We start from the raw sequence: 27,995 nt of genomic DNA, 5'->3' as shown, positions 1-27,995 counted from the left end.
GGGAGGTGGCCACGGGTGATGGACAGGGCTGTGTTTTGACTGTGTAGTTACTTACAGTCTTGGGCTGAGCAATTGCCATACCAGCAAGATAGAATGTTTTCTATGGGACATCTGTAAACATTGGTAAGAGTTATTGTGTACATGCCGAATTTCCTTAATTTACTGAGGAAGTAAAGGCGATGTTGTGCTTCCTTGGTCGTAGAATGGACGTGGGTGAACCCACGTTATAAGCATCTTATCACTCTCTCTCACTCTCTCATCTCTAATTTCTCCTTGTTATAACCTGTTCTTTATCCATTCTACTGTGGTCAGTGTTCCCTTGTGTCTAAGACCCAGAAGGAATCCAGCACCACTAATTTTTCTTCCTGACTACAGAACTACTGTCTCGAAATACATTCTTCCTTAATACCTTGAAACTTTGGACCTCCTCACATCCATCAGGTTCTCCTACTCACTGCCGATGAACATATGGCAGGGTATCACCGTCGGCGGGACCGGAAGATCCTACCAGCGGGAACGGCAGCAAAATCCCACCCCTATCATACACCATGGGGCGAAATTCTCCCATCGGGAGACGCCGGAGTGAAAACCGCAGTGTTTCACTCCGGCGTCAGAGGCCACTCCCCGCCCCCTATTCTCCCACCCCCGGGGGGGGGGGGGGGGGCTAGGAGCGGCGCTGTGTCATTTACACGCGCCGGACCTTGGCGGCGTGCAAAAGCGGCGCCGCGTAAATTACACGGCCAGCGCCGCGTAAATGACGTCACCCGGGCATGCTGTATGCGCGGTTGCCATCCTCCCCGCGGCCGCCCCGCAAGAAATGTCTCGGATGGATCTTGCGGGGCGGCGGAGGAAAGGAGGTCCTCCTTCAGAGAGGCCGGCCCGCCGATCGGTGGGCACCAATCGCGGGCCAGACCCGTTTTGAGGCCCCCCCCCCCCCCCCCCCCGGTACAATTTCCCCCCTCCCCCCCCGAGCAGCCAGCTGTGAATCTCGCCGCGCCGGTTTGGGTGCGGGTGCCGGGACAGTGTGGCGGGACTCGCTCTGCGCCCAGCTTTTCTCTCACCCGGCGTGGGGGGGAGAGGGGGGGGGAGAATTCCCTCCCATTTCGCCCTAATCATGGGCGAAATTCTCCGACCCCCATCCGGGCTGGAGAATCGCCTGGGGCCGCCTAAAATCCCGCCCCCGCCGTGGCAGAGATTCTCTGCCACCCGGAAAGTGGCGGGGGCAGGAATCTCGCCCCGCCGATCAAAGAGGCCCCTGCGCCGATTCTCCAGCCCGGATGGGCCGAGGTCCCGCCGCCGGGAGGCCTCTCCTGCCGCCGAGGTTTAAACCACCTCAGGAACAGCGGGCTCAGCGGCGCGAGCAGGCCCCCGGGGTCCTGGGGGCAGGGGGCGATCGGACTCCGGGGGGTGCCCCCACGGTGGCCCGGCCCGTGATCGGAGCCCCCCGATCAGGGGCCGGGCCAGTGCCCTGGGTGCACTATGTTCCTCCGCGACCGCCACGGCCTCCACCATGGCGGAGGCGGAAGGGAACACCACATCCCGCATGCGCCGGCAGTGACGTCAGCGGCCAGCTGCCGCTGACGTCACAGCCGGCGCATGCGCCGACCGGCAAAAGCCTTTCGGCCAGCTCTGCTGCTGGGGGCGCCGGGTGTTTGCGCCAGTCTTCTGGTGCAAACCGCTCTGGCACGGGGCTGGCCCCCAAAGGTGGGGAGAATTCCCCACCTTTGGAGAGGTGCGACCCTTGAGTGGTTGGCGGCACTCCCCTACTCCGGGACCCTCCGTCACGCCGGGTAGGGGAGAATGCCGCCCCATGTTTCTGCAGCACACACTTCTTCAGTTCTCTGTCCAAAGGTAGTCCAGTTCAAAATGCTAGTACCTCCACCACAGCTAGGGCAAGGAGGCAGGCCCCAAAACCAACCCAGCCCAGAACGGGGATTAAACTCCATGCTGTTGGCATCAATCTCATCCACACCAGCCATCCAGCCAACTACAGCAACAGCAGTCAAGGCTGAGATCGATAGGTTTTTAATCAGTCGGGGAATTAACAGAGATAAGGTGTGGAAAGTGGATTAGTATGAGTTAGATCAGTCATGATCGTATTAAATAGTGGAGCAGGCTAGAGGGGCTGAATAGCCTATTCCTGCATCTATTTCCGATGGTCTTATGCTCTTCCTTATTGCACCACAAGTTCTCCAGATTGTACACACTATTTACCTACACTTAGGTTTGCATTCATATGGAGATTCCAAAGCACTTTGTTGCCAGATTTTATCAAGTGCAGTCACTGGGTAGAGAAAAGCAGAAACCCTGTTACAAAGCCTCTGCAATGCCTCTGGGGATATCAAGACATGCAGTCGGATTGATTCAACCGACAGAGGCAATCATCTCCAAAAGAGAACAACATCCATGTGGCCTTCAGTGACACTGTCAACAAATGGAGCTACGTGCACATGACAAATGGTACCACATGATTCAAATGCTTTGTACAAAGCATTAGCAGACTATGTGCCCTTATTTTTGAAAATATGGGCGGGATTCTTCACGAACCGGCGAGACGGGCAACTCCAGCGCGAAGGAGTGGCGTGAACCACTCCGGAATCAGGTCGCCCTGAATATGCAGAATCCTCCACACCTTCAGGAGCTCGGCTGAGAGTTGGAGGGTCATCCCAGTGCATGCGCAGGGGGGGGTTCATCTCTGCGTCGGCCATTTAGGACTGTCACAGCGGCCGACGCGGAGGAATAAAGTGCCCCCACGCACTGGCCCGTCAGTGGGCTCCGATCGCGGGCCAGGCCACCGTGGGGGGCACCCCCCGGGGCCAGATCCTCCCTGCGCACCCCCCACCCCCCTCCCCCCCCCCTACCCCTCCAGAGGACCCCAGAGGCCGCCCGCGGAGCCAGATCCTGCCGGTAAGTATCTGTTGTAATTTATGCCGGCGGGACCAGCCGTAAACGGGCAGCCACTTGGCCCATCGTGGGCTGGAGAATCACCGGGGGGCCACTGCCAGCGGCTGCCAACTGGCGCGGCGTGATTCCTGCCCCGCCAAATCCCCGGCGCCGGAGAATTCTGCAACCGGCGGAGGCCGGATTCACGCCGCCCCCTGGCGATTCTTCGACCCGGCGGGGGGTCGGAGAATCCCGCCCATGATTCTTGAACTTTGAACTTACTGTAACCTCTGCAATTTAAACTGAGACATATCAAACTGGTTAAAATGAAAGGCCACATTCCAAGGTGAAGCTGAGAAACAAATACATCACCCTCAAGGGAGTGTGAAGAGAGAGACATTTCCTATAATCCAGACACCCATCAAAACTCGCAACTGACTCAGGAAGAGACATTAAAAATGCAAATTGCTGGAGATTGGAATAATGGCCAAATCCTCTGAGAAATACACAATAGGTGAAGTATTTCAAGGTAAGGCTGCCAGCCACAACAGAGAGATTGATGGGTGGTGTCCAGAAAGCCTTTAACAAGAGGACACACATCTTCTGCGCATCTTTTACATCTAACCACATCCAAGAAACCAGTTAACCTAAATCAGTCGCAGCTGTTAAAATCTATGCTTCAAGGACAATAAATGATCCTTGACCGTATATTATTTTGCATTATTCATTGTACTCTAACTCCTCTTATCTCTGATACAAGAGTGTTTGTGTATGGATACATTGGACCGAATGGTTAAATGAGGTCCAAATGCTTGACGTGTTTTTACTATTTTCTTGGCTTTTGTGGTTCATAAATTTACTTTTACTTTGACTCCAGAAAGTGGTGTTTTTTTGGCTCCTCATTGCCCACAGCTTAAATAGTTAAATGCATCTGGAAATGGCATACATATCCTCACAAAATAAAATTTCGCCCTGCCCTTTGCAAGAACGCCACTAGCGAGCCGCAGACAATGGAGATGCCTATTGACCTCGGGCGGGATTCTCCGGTCTCCGGGCCAGATGAGGTTGGATGGAGAGAAGCCAGTTCACTTCCAGCTCTCTTGATCGTAACTAACTTGACAGTAGAGGTAGAAAGGACAACTTATATTTCTCAGTTGCCTTCTTTTCCTATCCTTCCTACCATCCTCCAGAACTTTAACTAATTAACAAAATCTCCATGTCAGCACAGTGTTTCTCTAGATTAATCACAAAGCTGTTGTTCCTAACGGTTTTGGATGCCTGTCGGGATTGCTAATTAGCATTGGGTCCAATCCCAAATTAAATTGTTATAAACGTCAATCACAGACTAAATTAGGGGAAATTCTACTTTTCTTCACTTAAGGGTTATTAAATGAGTCAGATCACATCATTGTCTGATCCGTGCAACCAGAATTTACAAACAGCACACAGCGAGATTCCAGCTGTCCCCCGATGGGCCAAAAATGTGGCAGCTTTTTCTGCGCAGGCCATGTGTGCAAAAAGAAAGATTAGCATTTATATAGCACCTGATCAAATCATTGAAACATACCCAAGTGCTTTGCACAACAAATGAAATGTTCTTGAGCTTCCTGCTGCTCTGAGGGCCAAATTCAGCAGCCATTTTGGAACAACGAGATTGTGCAAGCAGTCACATTGCTGCTATAAAGTTGTCAGCTGATGGAGAATGTTGGCCAGTGCCCTGGGAGGACTCCTCTTTGAACATTAACAATTGAGGAATAATTTATATTACTACAGTGTTTTTCACAGCCTCAGGATGTCCCAAAGGGCTTCACGCCAAATAAAGTGGGCGCACCTGTCCGACCCCCATGCCGGGTGGGAGAATCATGGGAGTGCCGGGGCGATTCCCGCCACGCCGCCCTGGCACCCGCACGCGATTCTCCCACCACCCCCCCCAAATCGGCGTGCCGCGTTTCACGACACGACGCTCGAAGAATCGCAGCTTGCCGTTTGTAGCAGGCGAGCGGCGATTCTCCGGCCCAAATGGGCCGAGCGGCCTGCCCAATCCGACGGGTTCACGCCGGCGCCAACCGCACCTGGTCGCTGCCGGCGTGAACAGCGCGCGAACGCTGCGTGTGCGGCCTGTGGGGGGAGGGGGCGGGAGGATCGAGCACCACGCTCAGTAGGGGTCTGGCCCACGATCGGTTCCCACCGATTGGCGGGCCGGCGTCTCTAAAGGACGTGCTCCTTTCCTCCGCCGCCCCGCAAGATCAATCCTCCATGTTTTGCGGGCGCCTGCGGGGAGGATTGCAACCGCGCATGCGCGGGTTGGCGCCGGCCAACCTGCACATGCGCGGGTGATGTCACTTACGCAACGCCGGCCGTGTAATCTATGCGGCGCCGCATGCCCGGCATGTGTAATTGACGCTGCGCCGCTCCTAGCCCCCTGGGGGTGGGAGAATAGGGGGCGGGGAGCGGCCTCCGACGCCAGAGTGAAACACTCCAGTTTTCACTCCGGCATTGGCACTTCATCTCCCGATGGGAGAATTTCGCCCAGTGTTTTTCGAAATACAATCACTGTTGTACTGCAGAAAATGTGGCAATTTACTTAAAATGCTAGTTTTATTAATAATGATTTCAAAACGGCTGGATTGTTACAGAAATCTATCTGGTTCACTGATGTCTTTCAGTATAGGAGATTGGCTGCCATTCCCTGGTCCTGCCTATACTGATTCCAGGTCCACACTAATGTGGTTGACTGTGAACTGCCCTCTGAAATGACCTAGCAAGCAACTCAGAGAGTAATAACGGTCACATCCCAAGATTGAATCAACAAAAAAAATATGGACAGAGAAAGCTCCTACAAACAGCAAAAGAATGTTATTTTGTGGAGTTGCTTGAGGGGTAACAGGACACTAAAGGGTAGATGCAGGAAGGATGTTACAGATGGCTGGGCAGTCCAGAACCAGGGGTCACAGTCGAAGGATAGTGGGTAAACCATTAAGGACTGAGATGAGGAAAACTATCTTCACCCAGACAGTTTTGAGGCTGTGGAATTCACTACCACAGAAAGTAGTTGGGGCCAAAACATTGTGTGGTTTCAGGAAGGAGTTTGATATGGCTCTTGGGGCTAAAGAGATCAAAGGAAATGGGGGGAAAGTAGGAAAAGGTTACTGAGTTGAATGATCAGCAATGATCATAATGAATGGCAGAGCAGGCTCGAAGGGCCGAATGGCCTCCTCCTGCTCCTACTTTCCATGTTTCTAAATGTTGGCCATGACATCAGGCGAATTGCCATCAAATTAGTGACTACATCTGATGGAACAAACAGTTTCTTGGTTTAACTCAAGTCCAGCCAAGAAGTGGAGTAAAGTGCACATAAATCCGCTGAGAATCACATTATTCCATGCATTGATAGCCTGTGGGCATAGGTATAAAAGCCACGTCATAGCTCAGTTGCCTGTGGACATGGAGGCCATGCGGGAGCTCAGGCCTGGACAGCCATGTGACGGAAGCTGGCGCTTACTCGATAAGCTCAACTTCTTTTTACAAGGAAGTGGGCGGGCCACTTCTGGGCCGGGATTCTCCCCTACCCGGCGGTACTGGTGAACCACTTCTGCGTCGGGCTGCCCCAAATGGTGCGGAGAATGGGCCAAGCCCTCACATTGAGGGGCTAGGCTCGCGCCGGAGTGGTTCCCATTCCGTCGGCTGGCGTGAACGGCCTTTGGTGCCATGCCAGACGGGGCCGAAAGGACTTCGCCGGCCAGCGTAAGTCCGCGCATGCGCCGGAGCGTCAGCGGCTGCTGACGTCATCCCGACACATGCGCAGGGGAGGGGGTCTCTCCTGCCTCCGCCATGGTGAAGGCCATGGTGGAGGCATAAGAAAGAGAGTGCCCCCACGGCACAGGCCCACCCGCCGATCAGTGGGCCCCGATCGCGGGCCAGGCCACCGTGGGGGCACCCCCTGGGGTCAGATCGCCACGCCTCCCCCCAGGATCCCGCAGCCCGCACGCGCCGCCAATCCCGCCGGTCAGGTAGATAGTTTAAACCACGCTGGCGGGAGAGGCCTGTCAGCGGCGGGACTTTGGCCCATCGCGGGCCGGAGAATCGCTGCGGGGGCCCCCGACAGGCACGGGGGGGGCCCGCTGACCGGCGCGGCGTGATTCCCGCCCCTGCCGAATCTCGGGGGGGCGGAGAATTCGGGACACGACGGGGGCGGGATTGACACCGGCCCCGGGCGATTGTGGGGTCGGAGAATTCCGCCCCTGATCTCGTGCTGAGGCCGGGACAGGGAAAGGACCTTGGCCGGGCCAAGACTGGAGCCGGAGCCAGAGTTTTTAAAAATTGAATTGAGTGCACCCGATTCAGTTTTTCCAATTCAGCGTGGCTAATTAGGGCAGCAGGGTAGCATGGTGGTTAGCATAAATGCTTCACAGCTCCAGGGTCCCAGGTTCAATTCCCGGCTGGGTCACTGTCTGTGTGGAGTCTGCACGTCCTCCCCGTGTGTGCGTGGGTTTCCTCCGGGTGCTCCGGTTTCCTCCCACAGTCCAAAGATGTGCGGGTTAGGTGGATTGGCCATGCTAAATTGCCCATAGTGTCCTAATAAAAGTAAGGTTAAGGGGGGGGTTGTTGGGTTATGGGTATAGGGTGGATACGTGGGTTTGAGTAGGGTGATCATGGCTCGGCACAACATTGAGGGCCGAAGGGCCTGTTCTGTGCTGTACTGTTCTATGTTCTATGTTCTAATCCACCTAGCCTGCACATCTTTGGGTTGTGGGGGTGAAATCCATGCAAACATGGGGAGAATGTGCAAACTCCACACTGACAGTGACCCAGTGCCGGGATGGAACCTGGGCACTGTGAGGCAGCAGGGCTAACCCACTGCGCCACCGTGCTGCCACCAGACTTGAGCTGAAACTAGGACTGCCAATCATCACTGCTTCTCCCATTACTTCCTCCGTCCCTCTCACTGAACGAGCTCACTGCAGCATACAAATGCACCCATAAGAGTCTGGGTTCCCGACAGTTTTATCAAAATGATGGAAACATTCTCTGATCCCAGCATTCCATCAGTATCAATGACAGAGGCTCCTGGCTGATGAGACCCTCTGTTAAACTGGGATTTCTGACCTTTGCATCTGCAGCTGTCGCCTAATTTATTTAGAAAATGAGTTGTTTAAGTGCAGTACAACCTTCCCTGATGTATGTGCAGGAATTTCTGTGAACCTGCCAAAATACTTTACCGTCTAGAAAATGGTTGAATTCTTTGCAATATGAGCATGTGAAAATGATGGTCAGGATGAAGACAAATTGGTCTGTCAAGCGTGTCCACACTTATAGTGGTTCAAGCACCATGTCTAGACACTTGAGCTGAAAATTCATTGGTTTCTCATATTGAACCCTCTTAGACACAGTAATGAAAGCTAAATGAGTAACACAATCTGGAACGAAATTATAGTATTTGTAATACATAACGATGATTATTCACAGCATCGTTAAAATGCTCTCACAGCTCATGAACAGCATAAATTATGAACGTGAATCGTCACAAGCTTTGGCAATATCTCCACAATGCTTCAGGCAGATACAGAGAAGGGGACAGATAAGTGCGGTGTATGGGGTATAGTGTATGCGGATGGGCAATCTCTAAAATACTTCAAGAGGTAATAAAGGGGATGAAATAGGCCGACAGCAAAGGGCATGAATCAATGCTGTGATAAAGGCTTTGACTGAATGGAGAGGTGGTATGTAGCATTATAACTTGAACCCAAACCCCTCAGCATCCACCATCGAGAAACACAAGGGCTACAGGTACAGTAGCATTGAAGTTATGTTGCTGGACTAGGGACGAGTAATCCAGAGGCCTCGATTTATAACCCGAAGACTATGGACCCGATTTTAACTCAGTGTAAGTGAATTGAGTGATTTTGAAGGTTGAGTGAGTTAGAATTGGACCCAGTGTGAATAAATCCGAGCACAGCAGCAGGGGGGTTTAAATTCAATTAATTATATAAGTCTGGAATAAAAAGTTAGTATCAATAATGGTGGCCCTTAATCACCTGGATTGTTGTAAAATCCCATCTGGTTCACTGATGTTCTTCCGATAAGGCAATCTGTCGTCCTTACCCTGTCTGGCCTAAATATGAATCCAGACCAACAGCAAGTGCTTGACTCGTCTATGCACTGAATGGTTCAGCAAGCCACTCGTCTATGCACTGAATGGTTCATTAAGCCACTCGTCTATGCACTGAATGGTTCAGCAAGCCACTCGTCTATGCACTGAATGGTTCAGCAAGCCACTCGTCTATGCACTGAATGGTTCAGCAAGCCACTCGTCTATGCACTGAATGGTTCAGCAAGCCACTCAGTCACATTCATTAAGGTAGTTCACCATCACCTTCTCGAGGGCAATTAGGAATGGGCACCAGGTTTTGACATTGCCTGTGACATAGCAAGTCCAGTCAATGAATTCAAAAGTGAGTGGGATGACCATCAACTGCAAATTTCCACCCAAGTTACACATCCTGACAACTTGGGCATGTATTGCTATTCCTTTATTGTCTCTGGGACAAAAGCCTGAAACTCTCTACTGTGGAAGTACCATCACCACACAGACTGCAGCAGTTCAAGAAGAAAGTTCGCCACCACCTTCATGGAGAAAATAGGAGCAGGAGTAGGTCATTCCGCACCTTAATTGGGAAAAAAAATGAATTGGGTACTTCAAATTAAAAAAAACAGAGTGGTGGGCAATGAGAAAAATGCAGAGCACTCAGGCTGACAGTGTGGGATGGGACTCTGCAAAGGGAAAGAGTAAGTTGAACTAATCAAGGTAACGATAAACTCCAAGTTCGGCCTCCAGGAAACAATCACAGACAAAACAACATATCAAAGGCAAAGGTTCTCACACAAACCCTACAACGTATAGTTACGCTCACAAAGGAATATTTCCCCACAGAACAGCACCATTATCCCAGATTTAAAAATACCTAAGCTATGCAATTCTGTTCTACACCAGGAACAGTGCTAGAGGTCTGCCTTATATACCTCTCCTGTGCTTCTGAACGTAGTCCGATAAATATATTATCGGTGCCAGATGAAAACTAACAGACTACCTCTGTATTCCATTTTACATAAAACACATGAGTGAACAGCGTACCATTTTTACAGTAACTGTTATCACTGTGCTGGTGCTATCCATAACATCACAAATAATAATTGATGCAATCTTTACTCTTAATATGGTTCTATCTAATTTTACAGTATTAGTGAGAGGCACGCATTTAAAAGTAAAGCCTTTGGCTCAAAACGTCCTGCAGTGTGGGTTTGAAGACATCAAGCCAAGTGTTAAGAAACTGACTCCTTGGGCTGGATTCTCCACCATTGGGATTCTCCATTTTGCCGGCAGCCCGGGGATTTCTCAACGGCATGGGACTGCCCCAAAATGGGAAACCCCATTCACCAGCCGGCGGAACTGAGCATCCTGCCGTCATGCTGAATCAAATCTGGCGCTGAACCAAATCTGCCGTGCCGGGACGAATAATCCATTCCCATAACTTCGGAAAATATGGGTATGACTTCTCCGGTCGTTGAGATTCACTTTTCCCGCCAGCAGCATGTCTCCACCTGTGGGTTTCCCGGTGACATGAAGTGAGTTTTCAATGGGAAATCCCATTGACAAGCGGCGGGGAGGAAGAATCCCGGCACCAGCGAACGGCGCACCGCCATGAATCAACCAGAGTATCCCGCCATGACCAGGAGTAGGCCATTCAGCCTCCTGAACGTTGCCCCTTCAATTAGATCATGGCTGATCTGTATCTGAACTCCATTTTCCTACTTTGTTTTCAAACCCTCCATTACCCTGACCAAGTAAAAATCTATCGATTGCAGTTTTGGCATTCCACCGACAGGGATGGCCGGAAAATACCTCCCGACATTTTGAGAGCGGAATTCCAGATTTCCACTTCTCTTTAAGTGAAAATGCTCTTTCTCACATGACTGCTGAAGACCCTGGCTCTAATTGTAAAGTAATGCCTCCTTGTTCTGGATGTCACCACTGGTGGAAATAGTTTTGGAAATAGTGGCCGTCGCTGACAAAGCTGGCATTTGCTGCCTGTCCCTCATCGCCCTTGAACTGGGTGGCTTTGCATTTCTGAGGGCAGTTAAGAGTCATCCACATTGCTGTGGGTCCGGAGTCACATGTCGGCCAGACTGGGTACAAACAGCAGATTTCCTTCCCGAAAGAGCACTAATGAACCAAACGGGCTTTTACAACAACAGTTTCATGGCACCATTTCTGGCACTTGCTCTATAATTCCAGATTTATTAATTGAATTTAAATTCCGCCAGCTCCCAGGGTGAGATTTGAACACTTGTCACCCGAGCCTGGTTCTTTTGATTACTATTCAGTGACATTAATACAACAAAATCATCTCGCCTTTAATCTACACCATCAAATTCTTTAATAACTTTAAACACCTCAAATAGAGCACTCCTTAATCTTCTATTCGCAAAGGAGTACAAACCACAGTATGTAGGGAAGAACAAAATGGTTGGGCCTGGTGATCATCGGGTAAGCCTGCAGGGAGGCAGGAGGAGATTGTGGTGTTGGAGCCCGGCTGGCTCTATTGAGGCAAGAAGCATTGGAACCAGTTGATAACAGTTCTCTCTATCAGAGGAAGCAGAGGAGGGAGGAGGGAGGAGGGATTGATCAAGTTGAATGCTGTGGAAGATTTGAAGGGGACATGGATGAATGGTGCACGACAGCCAATTTTAAGGTGCGTGAATAAATTCTCTGAGCTGATTGGTTGAAGGAACTCGGCAAACTCTACATTACAAGAATACATACCACTTTTTTTGGCATACGTCTGGGTTTGTTTTTACCCGCCGAGAAAGGTGTGCAAGAAAATAGCATTGAATCTGAATGAACTGCGAACCTGAATAATTAACTCACTGGATAGCTGCCATCCTCTTGATTTCAAAGCACTACATAATGCCAACCCAGTGACGGTAGGCCCACTGAACCCAGGGCTATTTTAAGTCTGGCAACGTTCCACAGTAACAGCCTGGCTCCGATGCCATTACCCATCAAGGTGGTTTCTCATTTCATCTCCACGGAAGTAACCACTGATGCAAAAAAATGATTTGAGGACAAAACACAAACAAAAAAAACTAGCGGTCAAATCACCTCAGTAGCACTCGACTAGATAGAATCTCGTTTGCATTGACACTGACTGCATTTTGCTTTGAAGTATGAAAATGTGGCATAAAGGACATGAATGTAAAGATTCCCTTTTACTGAATGTACTAATCAGGCAATATTCTCTGTCACTGCAAGGAAAGCCAAGATTTTCATAATGTGTTGAGAGCAAGCAGGTTTACCTGAGGAAAGTTGTATTGCAGACGGAACAAGACCAGGTTCTCCGATTATTACAGCTATTGAAATACAAAGATCCTACTGTGGGTATCGTCTTTGCTCATGCCTGCTCTGCAGAGACGTTGCAGGTTCAAGCAGCCACTGCAAATGCTTGAACACAAATGTTAGGTTGACACTGTGCGTCATGACACAGATAATGGAATTTGTTTTTTATTAAGCTCCCTTATCGCACTTAACATTATGATGTTGATATAGGAATCAAACCATGCATACGGAATCTAACAACAGACAATTTCACCCCAACGCCTTTCATTGGAAAAGGAGTAGCCCTGGGGTGGGCAAACTACGGCCCGCGGGCCGCATGCGGCCCGACAATGGTTTTTATGCAGCCCGTCAATGAGGTGCCCGGAATCATAACCGGCATTTTTGAAACACCGCCGGGGGAAAGCCGCTGAAGTAAATGCGCTTATTCAATAAGCGCATTTACTTCAGCGGCTTTTCCCCAGCGGCTTTTCAAAAATGCTGGTTATGATTCCGGGCACCTCATTGACGGGCCGCATAAAAACGTGCTTAGTGGGGTGGATGTGTGGGGCTGTCTCATTGGTCGGTTTAGTTGGGTGTGCGACCAATAGGAGTCCAGGTTACAAACAATAAGCCTTATTATTGTTTGTAACCTGGACTCCTATTGGTCTCACACCCAACTAAGCCGACCAATAAGGCAGCCCCACATCCACCCCACTATGCGCGTTTTTATCGTTGACTCGGCTAGGCTGTGCTTCTGTCAGTGTTAAGGATCAGCACAAGCAACTTGACACCTGATTTCAACAAACTGGTAAATGACTGCAGTCAGATGCATCATTCTCATTGACATTGTTCTGTTACTTACTGAGTTACTTTGTTTTTCAAATAAATGTGCTTTTTTTTCATTAAAGACCTTTTATTTTGGCTATTTAAAATATTAATTATTTCACTTAATATACTATGCGGCCCTTTAAAATTGTGAATTTCTGAATGTGGCCCTTGCACGGAAAAGTTTGCCCACCCCTGGAGTAGCCCATTCAGTCCATCCAGCAGGCTCTCCACCATTCACTTACATCATCTACCTCAATGCCACATTTTGCATGTTACTTCCTATCCCTTGGTGTCACTCATCTCCAGAAATCGCGTGATTTCTGTCTGGAACATGCTGAATGATTCAGCTTCTACAGGAGAGAATTCCAATGATTCGCGACCCTGTGAGTAAAGAAATTCCTCCTCACCTCAGTCTTAAATGATCTGTCTCTTACTCTGAGACCTGGTCCCTTGGTTCTAGACTCAAGGGAAACATCTTACCTCCATTCATCATAGAACATACAATGCAAAAGGAGGCCATTCGGCCCATTGAGTCTGCACCGACCCACTTCCACCCCATCCCCGAAACCCAATAACCCAACCTTTTTGGTCACTAAGGGCAATTTATCATGGCCAGTCCACCTAACCTGCATGCCTTTGGACTGAGGGAGGGAACCGGAGCACCCGGAGGAAACCCACGCAGACACGGGGAGAACGTGCAGACTCTGCACATCCTTTCACACACTGTAAGAATTATGTAAGTGTCAATGAGATCACCTCGCATTCTTTGAAACTCAATACTCAATACAGAGACAAATACAGGCTCACTTTCCTCAATCTCTCTTTATAAGACTATCCTGCCATCCCAGTGATTGGTTTTGTGAACCTCTGCCGCATGCCCTCTATGGCAAGTATATCCTTCCTTAGATAAGGAGACCAAAACTGTACACACTACTCCAGGTGAGGCCTCACCAAGGCTCAGTACAATTGCAGCAAGACATCTTTATTCTTATATTCAAATCCCCTTGCGATGAAGGCCAAAATATCACTGGCTTTCCCACTTATTGGCTAGACCAGCAATCTAGCTTTTAGTAACGCACGAAAAAGGACATCCAAGTCCCTTTGGATACCAATGCATCGGTCCCCTTGACAAAAACACATGAGCCAAAATCCTGCAGGCAAGTTCACACTTCCAGTAAAGCAATCTCCTAATGCCCGTCGTTCCTCATGCTGGGAGCTTTGGCACATGATGTAAACTTGGTGTACTCCAAATTTCCAGCATGGTTCAGCCAGGTTGAAATTTTGGTTTATTAGTTTTTCACCTCTGTTTTTGCCCGAGCACAGAATCCAGAAATAAAAAAGTTCGGGAATTCTGAAGGATTCTTGGAGGTACCATCTCTTGGATGAGACGTTAAACCGAGGCCCATTCCTGCCCTCTCCAGTGGGTGCAAAAGCCCCCACGGTACAATTTCAAAGAACAGCAATGGAGGCATTCCCAGGGTCCTGTCCAATATTTATAGCTCAATCAACATCCCAAAAACTTATCTAATCGTTATCAGTTGCTGTTTGTGGGAGCTTGCTGTGCACAAATTGGCTGAACTACAACAGTGACTACACTTCAAAAGTATTTAATTGGCTGTAAAGTGCTTTGAGATAACTGGTTCTGAAAGTGCTATATAAATGCAAGCCCTTTTTTTTCCCCTACATTTTGTGCTTGGGCAAATATTGGGGGTGAAAAAAATGATCGATCAGAATTTCAACCAGGTCTAATCACGTTCAAATTTCCAGGGTTAGCCCTATTTGCCTGACACGCAGAAGCTCCCACCATTTGTTGGGAAATCGCCTTGTGGGAGTGGACACTTGCTTGCAGAATTCAAAAGCCTGCATCAGATTGGAGGGCTTTCCTTGCCCAAGTCAGGCACTGGAAACAAATTTTGAGAGGAAGATGTCATCAAGGAAAGCAATGAACAATGTGGGTATGTCACAGCATCACTACTCCATTGGGCTCGGTGGATAGGAAAATCAGGGATTGCTGATAATGGTGACCATTTTCACCCCACCCATTATGCAAAGTTCAAGTTACACCCAATCCAGCCCCCCAAATTCTTAGACATTCATAAGTTATTGCAAAATACAGAAAAGAAAATATTAACATCAAGATGGTCTGTGCAACTCTACATGGATCATAATTCACCATGGAGCTCCCTTATTCCGCTTTTTTAATAGGTGTCAGAATCTGGTAATCGGATATCTCATTGTGTCTAATTTGCCATTTTTCTTTAATTGGTGTTTTACTTAACGTCACCTCTGCATGATTATTTAACAGGAACTCTCCTGATCTAAATTTGCTGGAACTATTAGTGGGCAAACAGCTTTTGTCAGATGTCAGCCCTATCCATTTTAATTATTTAGCAGAGCAGAATTTAGATCACCCAGACTTGGGAGGACAACCAATGACAATGCAAACAGGTTGAGCTAGCTGTAGTTGCACGTTTAATGGTGGCCTTATATTTTGGAATTATTTTCCCCTCGGTTCTCCACTTCCCAATCCTCCTTCAAAGACATTCCTTAAAAATCACCTGTTTGACTAAGCTTTTAATCACCCCTTGCAATGTCTCTTTTGGCTGGGGGCCCACTTTCAGTCTGATTACGCTTTTGTGAAACACAGTGGGGCATTTTATTCCAAGTTTTAAATGTGCCATATAAATACCAAATGTGGAATGATCTCAGCCCATTGCAACCTGCGGATAAGAAAGAGATGTGGTACCCTCGTGTCACTTAAAATAACTGGCTGTAGCTGTCTAAGAGATGAAGGTGGGAGCATAAAATAGAACAGTCAGTGCAGCTTTGTCGTTACTTGCATTCCAAGAACACTTTTCCAAAACATAAGACACAGTGATACTCTTTCTAGAGGACGAATGGCTATTAAAACTAAACAGAGAACTAAACGGATACTAAAACTGGTGCAATATGGCGGGATAGCTGTACCACGGTAGTCACGGTGATTGGAGGTGGCCCATGCAGACTGTGCGGCCTCAGTTGTGAAAATTATACTGGTTATCTGCTATCTAATGTTAACTAAACATAATTGTCCAAGCTGAAATTGCCAACACCACAGCAGCAGCAGTACCATGCTTGGAGTACTTGGCGAAGGACATCTGGAAATTTTCAGCTCTTTTTGCGGAGTTGTAAGCCAGGAGTAAGTGAAGGTTATAAGGATTCCCTTTGAAAGAAATTAAGTCTTAACATTGCTGTTTGAGTGACCTTCCTCTGCATAAGCTATCTGCTGTGTTTTCTACATTACATCAATGATTGCGCTCAAAGTGCTTCATTGCATATAAAGTGCTTTGGGATGTCTAATGTCTAATCTCCCCATATCCTTTAATATTCTTCTTTTTACAGCCAAGGATCTAATTCTCTTTCAAAATAACAATTAAACTCCACTTCGTATTGGAACCATCCTCCGTATGAAGAATTGTTCAAGACTGCACCTTCAATCGTTTTTTGCACTGATCTTTGCCCCTGCACTCCCACCATCTTCCCAGGTAGGAAAAACAGTCAATCACTATTTACCTCATCGTGTTGGATTATACCCTGGATTTTGGGGCCCCCTTCATGATTGGTTCAGTGATTGGACCGCAGGTGGCTTCCTAATTGGTCAGCCTGCCATCCAATTAAGGACCGAATGGTGTGGGTTGCGGGTGGGGGGAGGGGAGGGGGCGGTTGGTAGGGCTGTTGAGACTTCCCTCTCTTTGTGCCATGAAGTCTCTGGCTCCTAGTGGGCAGCACAGTAGCACAGTGGTTAGCATTGTGGCTTCACAGCACCAAGGTCCCAGGTTAGCATTGTGGCTACACAGCTCCACGGTCCGAAGTTCGATTCCCCGCTGGGTCACTGTCTGTGCGGAGTCTGCACATTCTTCCCGTGCCTGCGTGGGTTTCCTGTGAGTGCTCTGGTTTGCTCCCACAGTCCAAAGACGTGCAGGGTAGGTGGATTGAACATGCAAAATTGCCCTTAGTGTCCAAAAAGGTTAGAAAAGGTAATTGGGTTACGGGGATAGGGTGAAAGTGAGGGCTTAAGTGGGTCGGTGGTGACTCGATAGGCCGAATGGCCTCCTTCTGCACTGTATGTTCTATGTTCTATCCCCTCCCCCTTCTCCCCATGACGGCCACAGGGGAGGCTTTCTTCATGAAGATGGTGGCCTCCGCACACGCCGAGAGCTCGTAAAATGTCTCCTAATTATTTTTAATTTGTTAATGGAGGCTGTGCCAGTGTTTGTTGCCCTTTCCTAATTGCTAACATTCCTAACAGTTAGGAGTCAACCACATTTCTGTGGGTCTGGAGTCACATGTAGGTCAGAGCAGGTAAGAAGGTCAGATTTCCTTCCCTAAAGGATATTAGTGAACCAGGGTTTTTCCAACAATCAACAATGGTTCATTAGACTTTGTTAATTCCAGGTTTTTATTAAATTCAAATTTCAAAGATGTGCAGGTTAGGTGGATTGGCCATGCTAAAAATTGCCCTTAGTGTCCAAGGAGGTTGGGTAGGGTTCCTGGGTTACGGGGACAGGATGGAGGTGTGTGCTTGGCTGGGTTCTAAGGGTCAGTGCACACTCGATGGGCGGAATGCCCTCCTTCTATGATTCCATGATTCACCATCTGCAGTGGTGGGATTTGAACCTGGGTCCCCAGAGCATTACTCTAGGTCTCTGGTTTACTAGTCAAGTGATAATATCACAACTCCACCGCCTCCCATAACAGGACCCTTGATTATGCAAACCAGCTGGCTGTCTCCTTGGAGTGGGCCGCTCACCCACCTTGCAGCCTGACTTTGAGAAAGTTTCCGGGCAGTGGGACTACATTGGGCGGAGGGGTCTCGATGCGCCTCCCCACCATTTAACCTGCCCCACATCCCCCAGTCTCCATTCCCACCTCCCGAGAGCCAATTAAATTCTTCCCATCATCATGAAGGGTTCCATCAAGCTGAGCCATCACCTTCTCGCTTAAAATCCCTGACTTGATTCATCTAGCTTCATTAATATAGCCTCATCCAAGCCAACATCGGGGTGAATATAAGCTGCAGCTTGTCAATCTCTCTTGTTCCTTGCAACTCTGCAGTGACTGACACTAATACACATTGACACGTTTCATTTTCCCTGACTCCTCGAATATACCAACGGGAACGTAGAATAACAAAATAATTTCTGATGGCGGAGGACTGACTTTTGTGGGCTTTTTAATTGTCTGATCAAACTAGCGAGCAGTCACTTGGTGCATATTCCTCCTCTGGCGCCATTGAACAGTTTAGGAATTGGTAGCTTACGTTTTAAAAGGGGGAAAATAGGTTTACGGTCCTCAGATTATCTTTGGTGGAGGTTAAAAAAATGCAGATCAGGCAAAAGGTTAGGAAATGCAACAAACTGTTTTGTCAGGTCACTTCTTTGCCAGGACAAAGAAGGTCCGTCAAACCCATTTGATCTGGCCCTGCAAACACCAAGGGCAGGATGATCCGACCCTTCTGGCCATCTGTTTTTCATTTGTTGGTGACGGGATTCTATACTCCCGCTGCTTGTCAATGGGATTTTCCATTGTAACCATCCCCACTGGGAAACTCGCGGGCGGGGGTCCGCTGCCGGCGGGAAAAGTGAATCGCAGCAACCGGAGAATTACGACCCAAATCTCCCATCTTCCAACTGCAATTAATAGCATTTTTTTTTAAATGACTCTAATGTCCTGACTTCAAGCACATTCCAACTGATGAACATCCTCTGCAGAAAAAGTGCCCTGATTACTGCAATTTTTCCCAACCTTGAAACAGCATTTTCATCTAACATTTCTCTTTGGTAACATTCATCAAACTAAAGGAATTCCAAATGGCAGAGTCATTTCATGGGAATTATCGATAAGAGGGATCTGTGGCAGGAGAAGCAGTGAACTTTCATTGCCTTCATCATGATTGCAGATTCAAAAGGCATATTGATATTATTTTCTGTCGTTTAAGACATTGCACAGAACCCTCGTCAAAGGAAAGGGTGCTTTTTTTTTCTTTTTTTTGATGTATGAATTTGTTGCAAAGATGACTTTCATCAGGCTCAAGTTCATTTCTACATCGACGTTCTGCCTCACACCTCAGCCATTGCTCAATATTATATTATCCAACCTGTTCCAGGTCCTCTCAATGTCACCTTTTGACCAACCAAAACTAATTAAAGAGCAGACACCTGGACTCCCTTCAGGAACAACTACAGCTTACATTCATGTAACATTTTTAACCTGGATAAACATCCCAAGACACTACCCAGGAGTGTTACCAAGCCACCTGAGTGAATATTAGGGTCCAGTAGTCAAAAGCTTGGTCAAAGAGGTAGGTTTTCAATTAGTGTCTGAAAAGTAGGGGAGAGGTAGAATGATAGATTGGTTTTGCGATGGGGTTTCAGAACTTAGGGCCTAAGCAATCGGAGGCATGGCCACCAATGAAAACTGGGAATGTGCAGCAGACCAGAATTGGAGCAGCACCAATATCTCAGAGGGTCATGGGGCTATGGGTAGTGACAGTGAAAGGGAGTGGTGAGGGATTTGAAATTGTTTTATGCTTTCAAATGACTGTTCAAACCAACTTCTCATGTTATCTTCCATGGGACTACGAACTCGGGATAAAATTATGACATGGGAGGTCAATGGCAGGGGAGGGTGACAGAACACATGACTGTCCCCAGCTGACTTTTAACTAGCAGTTCTAAAATGTGAAACAGATCGGCAAGTATTGACACCAGACTTTCGAATGGAAGGTTTGCCTTTCTCTCAAGAGGACACGGATATTCAGGGGTGGGCATTAAAAGACCATAAGACACAGGAGCAGAATTAGGCCACTAGGCCCATTGAGTCTGCTCCACCATTCAATCATGGTTGATATTTTTCTCATCCCCATTTTCCTGCATTCTCCCCATAACCCCTGATCCGCTTGCTAATCAAGAACCTAGCTATCTCTGTCTTCAAACACTCAGTGATTTGGCCTCCACAGCCTTCTGCGGCAAAGAATTCCACAGATTCACCACCCCCAGCTGAAGAAAATCCTTTTCAACTCTGTTTTAAAGGATCATCCCTTTTGTCTGAGATTGTGTCCTCTGGTTCTAGTTTTTCCTACAAGTGGAAATATCCTCTCCAGATACACTCTACCCAGGCCTTACAGTATCCTATGTTTCAATACGATCCCTCCTCATCCTTCTAAACTCCAATGAGTACAGACCCAGAGTCCTCAACCGTTCCTCATATGATAAGCTCTTCATTCCAGGGATCATTCTTGTCAACCTCCTCTGGACCTTTCCAATGCCAGCACTTCCTTCCTTAGATACGGGGCCTAAAACTGCTAACAATACCCCAAATAGGGTCTGACCAGAGCCTTATACAGCCTCAGAAGTACATCCCTGGTCTTGTATTCTAGCCCTCTCAACATGAATGCTAACATTGCATTTGCCTTCCTAACTGCCGACTGAACCTGAATGTTAACCTTAAGAGAATCATGAACAAGGACTCCCAAATCCCTTTGTGTTTCTGATTTCCTAAGCATTTACCCATTTAGAAAATAGTCTATGCCTCCATTCCCCCTTCTAAAGTGCATAACCTCACATTTTTTCACATTCTATTTCATCTGCTATTTCATTGCCCACTCTCCTAGCCTGTCCAAATCCTTCTGCAGTCCCTGCTTCCTCAATACTACCTGTCTCTCTGCTGATCTTTGTATCATCTGCAAACTTAGCAACAGTGCCTTCAGTTCCTTCTTCCAGATCATTAATGTATATTGTGAAAAGTTGTGGTCACAGCACAGACCCCTGAGGCACACCACCAGTCACCAGCTGCCATCCTGAAAAATATCCCTTTATCCCCACCCTCTGCTTTCTGCCAGTCAGCCAATCCACTATCCATGCCAGGATCTTACCCTTAACACTTATTTAACATTGTCAAAGGCCTTCTGAAAATCTAAATAAATCAAATCCACTGGTTCTCCTTTGTCTAACTTCCTTGTTATCTCCTCAAAGAACTCTAACAGATTTTTCAGATATGATCTCCCTTTGACAAAGCCGTGATGTCTCAGTCCTATTTTATCATGCGTTTCCAAGTACTCAGTGATCTCATCTTTAAAAATGGACTCTAAAATCTTACCAATGGCCAAAGTCAGGCTAACCGGCCTATAATTTCCCATCTTCTGCCACCCTCCCTTCTTAAACAGTGGTGTTACATTAACCTTTTTCCAGTCCTCTGGGCCCCTCCCAGTGATTCCTGAAAAATCACCACCAAGCCTCCACAATCTCCTCAGCTATCTCTTTTAGAATGCTGGAGTGTAGTCCATCCGGTCCAGGTGATTTATTAACCTTGTGCCCTTTCAGTTTCCCCAGAACCTTTTCCTTAGTGATGGCCACTGCACTCACCTCTGCCCCCAGATTCTCCTGGAGCTCTGGCATCCCACTGGTGTCTTCCACTGTGAAGACTGATGCAAAGTAACTATTCAGTTCCTCTGCCATTTCTTTGTTTCCCATTATTACTTCTCCAACCACATTTTCCTGTGATCTAATGTCTATTTTCTGCCTCTCTCTTACCAGCACGGTAGTACAAGTGGATAGCACCGTGGCTTCACAGCGCCAGAGTACAAGGTTCGATTCCCGACTTGGGTCACTGTGCGAAGTCTGCACGTTCTCCCCGTGTCTGCGTGGGTTTCTGCCGGGTGCTCCAGTTTCCTCCCACAGTCCAAAAACGTGCAGGTTAGGTGGATTGGCCTTAGTGACCAAAAAGGTTAGGAGGGGTTGTTGGGTTACCAGGGTAGTGTGGAAGTGAGGCTTAAGTGGGTCGGTGCAGACTTGATGGGCCGAATGGCCTCCTTCTGCACTGTATGTTCTATGAAAAACTCTTCCTATCTTCTTTTATATTACTAGCTAGCTTGCACTCATATTCCATCTTCTCTCCCCTTATTGCTTTTTTAGTTGTCCTCTGCTCGTTTTAAAAGAATTCCCAATCCTCTGGCTTCCCACTAATCCTCGCCACTTTGTATGCTTTTTCTTTTGCTTTTATGCTGTCCTTATATTATACAAAGCTCAGGTTGGACCCCATCTGGAGGACTGCAGAGATTGATCAGAATAATACTCGAGTTAAAAGAGTTAATTAATTAGGACGGACTGGGCATGCATTCCCCTGATTATAGAAGATCAAAGGATGATCTATTTGAGATGTTTTAAGATGATTAAAGGACTGGGTAAGATAGTTGGAGTGAAGCTATATCCTTTGGCTGGGCTGTAACCTTAAACTTAGAGCAACTTGTTCAGGGTTGATGCCAAGAATCATTTCTTCAAGCAAAGGGTGGTAAAGATTTGAATACTGTTTCAGTAAAAATCAGGAATTCTCCTGCACCTTTTGAGGTGAAGCCAAAAAAAGTTGTCGAGGCGAAAATTTCAAAATGTTTTTGTCAGGTAAGGGTATTATGGGTCACGGAACCAGGCAGGGAGTTGGAGTTAAGATGCAGACCAATAATTGAAGGGTAGAACATATAAGAGGGGCTGAGTGGCCTACATCTGTTCCTATGCTCCAGTCAGCCATCTTCAGTTACAATCCCGAGGATGACAGGGATTTACAGTCAAAGACACGTAGAACAGAATAAGCATCGGAAGAGGCAAGTCTTAGTTATTTCCTTTGAGGTGCACGAGGTGACTCACCAGTGCAAAAACAATGGCGTGACCTTCAATCCCACTTTTGAAGATTTACTGATATTTTGGCATCCTTTCTTAGAGACCTGTTCTTATCACCAGAGTCTAGGTGTGACATCAGCACGTCAACGTAAATCCATTAATTCACATGAAGCTCCTTTGTAGATCAGAGACGTTAGCCCAGCTCCAATAAGCAGGTTAATGTCTATGTTGAGCTAACAGGTATCTTCATTTCACCTGTGTTGGCAAAGAATCTATACACCATCGTTTTTGCAAGAGCTCTAGGTTTAACTCCTAACATTGCCAAGAGCTTATGCAATAATCTATTCAATCCATTTTGTACAGAAATGGGTCTAGCCAAATGTCTAATTGTGAAACATGTATTACTAGTGGGCAAACAAATTCCTTCTCTTATTTATTAAACTTCTCTTTACGTTTAAAATAGACCTGTGAGTATTCCTTCTCCCAGTCAGAATAATCAGAAAGAAACCACTTTTTTGTGGCGTTGATTATGTCACAGAAGCTCTGCAGGACTTGCAGCTCTGATCTTGCACTTGGCAGCTTGAACCGTGCTCTGTGGCATTTCCGAAAGATGCCAGTTGTACAAATATGCAGCTTTGCGATTCGCACTGTTGAAGAGCTCACTCGCTCCCGGCTCTCAGCCGCGTGGGCACACAGTGGGCACAGAGCCGCTGAGTGCCAGGAGCCTTCCGAGCTCTTCAACAGTGCCAATCCAAATGCATGGAGCCACTCAAACACACACGCAGGCACACACAATGAAACGCATACACAAACACCGACACACACACATTCACACACAAACACCGACACACACACAAACACATACACAGGCACAAACACATACATACAGACACACACACGCAACACATACACAGACACCGACACACACACACACACACAAACACCGACACACACAAACACATACACAGGCACAAACACACACACATATATACACAAACACATGCACAGGCACAGACAAACACACACACACAACACATAGACAGACACAAACACCGACACACAAACACACACGCAACACATACACAGACACAAACACCGACACACACAAACACATTCATAGGCACAAACACACACTTACAGACACAAACACAAACACACACACAAACACAGACACACATACAGACAAACACACACAAGTACACAGACACACACACACATACACACACAGACACACACATACAAACACAGACACACACACATACAAACACAGACACACACAAACACATACACATATAAACGGACAGACATGGGGAAATGAGAAACAAAGGGGCCTCACGGTAGCATGGTGGTTAGCATCAATGCTTCACAGCTCCAGGGTCCCAGGTTCGATTCCCGGCTGGGTCACTGTCTGTGTGGAGTCTGCACGTCCTCCCCGTGTGTACGTGGGTTTCCTCCGGGTGCTCCGGTTTCCTCCCACAGTCCAAAGATGTGCGGGTTAGGTGGATTGGCCATGCTAAATTGCCCGTAGTGTAAGGTTAATGGGGGGATTGTTGGGTTGCGGGTTACGTGGGTTTAAGTGGGGTGATCATGGCTCGGCACAACATTGAGGGCCGAAGGGCCTGTTCTGTGCTGTACTGTTCTATGTTCTATGTTCTAAAGGTCACAGTGATCTTCAATAAGACTTCTGTTTAAATTACTAAGGGAATAATTTGATGAGAGATGTGGATTGGGTGGGGGGTGGGGGGGGCACTGTAAGCTTATGTCATCCACTTTGAAAAAAAATACTAAACAATCGGACAATCAGCCAGCTAGGATTTAAACTGTTGGGAGTGAACTCACAACTGAATGCCCACTCGGGTTATTAATTGAGAGTGGAAAGAAAGGAATTTATTTTCCAAGACTATCTGCAGCAGCCACATTGAGCAGCTGCTACCTGAGTAAATACCCGCGGCTGTTTGCTCTGCTTGCCCCTGCACCGCCAGCCCTATCTCTGACTGGCACACATCACTGCCCTCAAGCCCTGTGCCCCCCTGCAAAGAGTAGGGGAGGCAAAAAGCAGATCTTCGGCAAGGCCTGCACCAAAAGTTCCCGTGGGGGGAGGGGGGATAAACCCAGCTTTGCATCCACAGTCCATCGCCCACCTACCCACACGTGAAACGGTATCAGACCCACCTCCAGTGTCCCAACGCTAGCTTCCGCAGCCCGGTTGGCGCGCGTCCTGGAACTGACATAAGGTGAAAGAACCGGAGGGTGAAATCGACCAAGAGCAGGAGGATTGGAGGACGGGATGTTGCAAATTTTATTCTTCTTCGCCCTTTTCTCTCGATCTATTCAGAAGACGAGCGAAACTTTACAGCTGCTGTGAAAGCACACACCTTGGTCAGCCGCCGTTGGTGAAGTGCTGCCAGACATTTTATTGAATGGGGGCGGGGGTCGCGGTTCACAACAACTGCATTTCAAGTCGGGATGAAACCCAAACACCTCGAAGCGCCGTCCCAGCCGGCCCCCCTCCCCTCTTCAGATACATGGGTCTAAGGCAGAAGCTGAAGTCAGCCCACACAGACCCAGGCAGATCAACTGCGTGCTGATTACAAATTGGACCAGGAGGGGACGGTGCCCAGCACAGACCCTGGGGTGTGATACATCTCACATGGGCGTCCTGCTCGCCTCCCCCATCCGTAACCCCAAAGTAATGAGGGGCAGAACCCAGTCCTTGGGTCGGGGGGCTCTTTCCAAGAGCCGGTGCAGACTCGATGGGCTGATTGGCCTCCTTCTGCACTGTAAATTCTATGAAGTGGGCTTTGAGTGGGAGACAGGACTACTTCAGTTCACAGGCTACCAGCCAGGGAAGAAGCAGGTGGAACATCTCCTCCAGGTTGGCGCTGGATGTCAAACGTTGGGGTTTTATTTTTTTTGCAATGGTCACTCGAGTGAATGTGGCAAAGTGTGTGTGTGTGTGTGTGTGTGCCCGGGCAGGGGGGAATACTGAGTAGAATAGGCTAGACCAGCATTCACCCCTGGGGTAACAATTCAATCTGAGCAACATCAACCCTCCTAATAATTCAATCTCCTCCAAATTGATCAGTTTTGTTCAGTCACGTCTGTGCACGGCAGCTGTTGTGTGTGTATATGTGGGTGGGTGTGTTGGGGGGGGGGGGGGGGTTGATAGGTGGTTACATATCCATCCATTCAATAATTAACTTTTTTAAAATCCTGACGCACACACACAGAGCTAAATGTGTCCACATCATCGGCCGTCATACAGAACTGTTGCCGGGATAAATCCTTGCTTTCACACGACGAGTCCAACAGAATAAACTAGAGGTGCGTTCTTTTAAAGAAAAGAGTTTGTCATTTAAATAGACATTGACTTGTTCGTCTGCTGCAACAGCCCAATGCACTCAAACAGGGTGGCTTGGATAGAGTCAGGGCTCCACCTAGCGGGGGAAAGGCACCACCTCTCTGCAGAACCCTGTCCCCTTTTCTTGTACCGTTGCATGCATGCATTCCAGAAAACTTTAAAAGGAATCTCAGATGCGTACAAAATAAAAGACCCCCGTAGCTCTGGCCACCACGAAAAGTGTGTGACTGCAGAATATCTCAACCAGATGCCCATTATTTTTTTTTAAAGAAACTAACAAAAACACACACACAATCTGCGTCGTCAAAACAGGCTACTCTCCTTCAAACTTCCAGCAGATTAATGAAAACGATAGCAGAAAAAGATTAAGTAGCAGAACTTCCCACTGAACTGCAATCCTTGCAGAAAATAATGAACAGCTCTTAATCGATCGTGGAGTTTACGCAAGCAAGTCGAGGGGACGGTTCAAATATCGTTGACCCCCCCCCCAACACACACACAGATTTTAAATCCCCATTAACCGCGGTTGCATTTTGCCATCTGTACAGTATGCATTTGCCTCTGCAGGTTCTTCTCTGCACCGGCCCCTCCATGCTCACTGTTCTTCCTCCTCATGCTTACAGCAGGTTTCTCTCACACACCCAACCCTTGGCCACCCTTCACACCTTGACATCCAACATCAAACACAAATGCACCAGGGTCGGTCCGAAATATGCAGCAACACACACACAGTGTGTGTGTGTGGGGGGGGGGGGGGGGGGGGGGAGGAGAGAGAGACAGAGATAATGTATTTCAGGTAGGACATGTATCAGAGGATCTGGGGATGTATTTACACAAACACACATCACAAACACACACTTCCACCCCCCCCCCCCCCCTCCACACACACACGCACACACTTTGGTGCTATCCTGGCAGACCATAGCTCCACCATACCCTCCCTGAAATCCAACTATGCATTAAGACTTGAAGGCAGCAGGGAGTACAGAGAGACATGTCAACACAGTTTTTTTAGCTGAAGCATCCGTCTGTTCTCAATCCCCGGGACTGACCCCCCCACCACCCCCGTCAAAATATTTATCCAGCACAATCCACACAGGTCATGTTAAATATCTGCACACCCCCCCCCCCCCCCTCCCTCTCCAGCACCACACACTCTCTCCCTCACCTTAGTGACGGTTCTCCTCGGCGGCTCAGCTGCGGGCAGATCTGGGCTGAAGGCTGCCGCTCGGCACAAAGTTACCGCGGACCCAGCTCCGGCTGTGGGCACTTTGCGGGCTCGATGAGGAGAGAGAGAGATCTCTTCTTTTCATGCCGGAGTGACAAGACTCGAGGTGGGCTTGGAGGGATTTGGATGGAGGGAGAGGGAGAAAGAGAGAGAGGGGGGAAGGAGAGAGAGAGAAGGAAGGAGGGAGGGAGGAGGAGGAGTGCTTGGTTCAATAAATATTTTTTTTTTAAAAGACAGGAAACGTCCGTTACCGACCGGCCGCAGAGTGAAGCAGCGGCAAGAACAGCGTCTGCGGCAACAACATGGTCAGGACTGTGGACGGACTGGTTGAGAAGGAGAGGGGGGTGGCTGCTGGGATTGGGTCTGAGCCTGTAAGGAGATCTATAGTGAATGAGAAAGTAGCTGGTGTTGGAGAGAGGGAGGGAGGGAGAGGAGGAGGGGGGAATTACACTGTACTGAAGATGGGCTGAATGAGAACAAGGAGCCAGAGAAGGGGGGGGGGGGGAGCAATTGATAGACTGAAGGAGCAAAGGAGATTTCAAGTCAAAGTCTTGGGAGCGGATGGGGAGAAGGAGAAAAAGGGGGTGGAGAGAAAAGGCGGAGAGGTTTCGTGCGGAGGGAGGGAGGGGGCGTTTGCCAATACAGGAGCTGGCAGCCGGGCTGATTGGCAGC

The 27,995-nt window shown here is 48.2% G+C and overlaps 1 protein-coding gene across 5 annotated transcripts in view; it reads right to left on the bottom strand.

The window, feature by feature from the left end:
• The window catches only part of brinp1 (bone morphogenetic protein/retinoic acid inducible neural-specific 1), a 405,294-nt gene extending 377,576 nt beyond the window's left edge, over positions 1 to 27,718 (bottom strand). For 2 of the 5 annotated variants that reach the window (XM_038782650.1, XM_038782649.1), the window contains exon 1: positions 27,264 to 27,718. The gene's annotated coding sequence lies outside the window, so the exon portion shown is untranslated. Of the gene's footprint in view, positions 1 to 12,237; positions 12,259 to 22,761; positions 22,948 to 24,906; positions 25,134 to 27,263 lie in introns of those variants that run through there. The other 3 variants (XM_038782646.1, XM_038782647.1, XM_038782648.1) reach the window with 3 other exon arrangements.
• Positions 27,719 to 27,995: the final 277 nt, after the last annotated feature.

Source organism: Scyliorhinus canicula, chromosome 21 (assembly GCF_902713615.1).
Source record: "Scyliorhinus canicula chromosome 21, sScyCan1.1, whole genome shotgun sequence".
NCBI classification, from domain to species: domain Eukaryota; kingdom Metazoa; phylum Chordata; class Chondrichthyes; order Carcharhiniformes; family Scyliorhinidae; genus Scyliorhinus; species Scyliorhinus canicula.
Note: the sequence above shows the minus strand (reverse complement) of the source record. Positions and strands in the feature narration are given on the sequence as shown.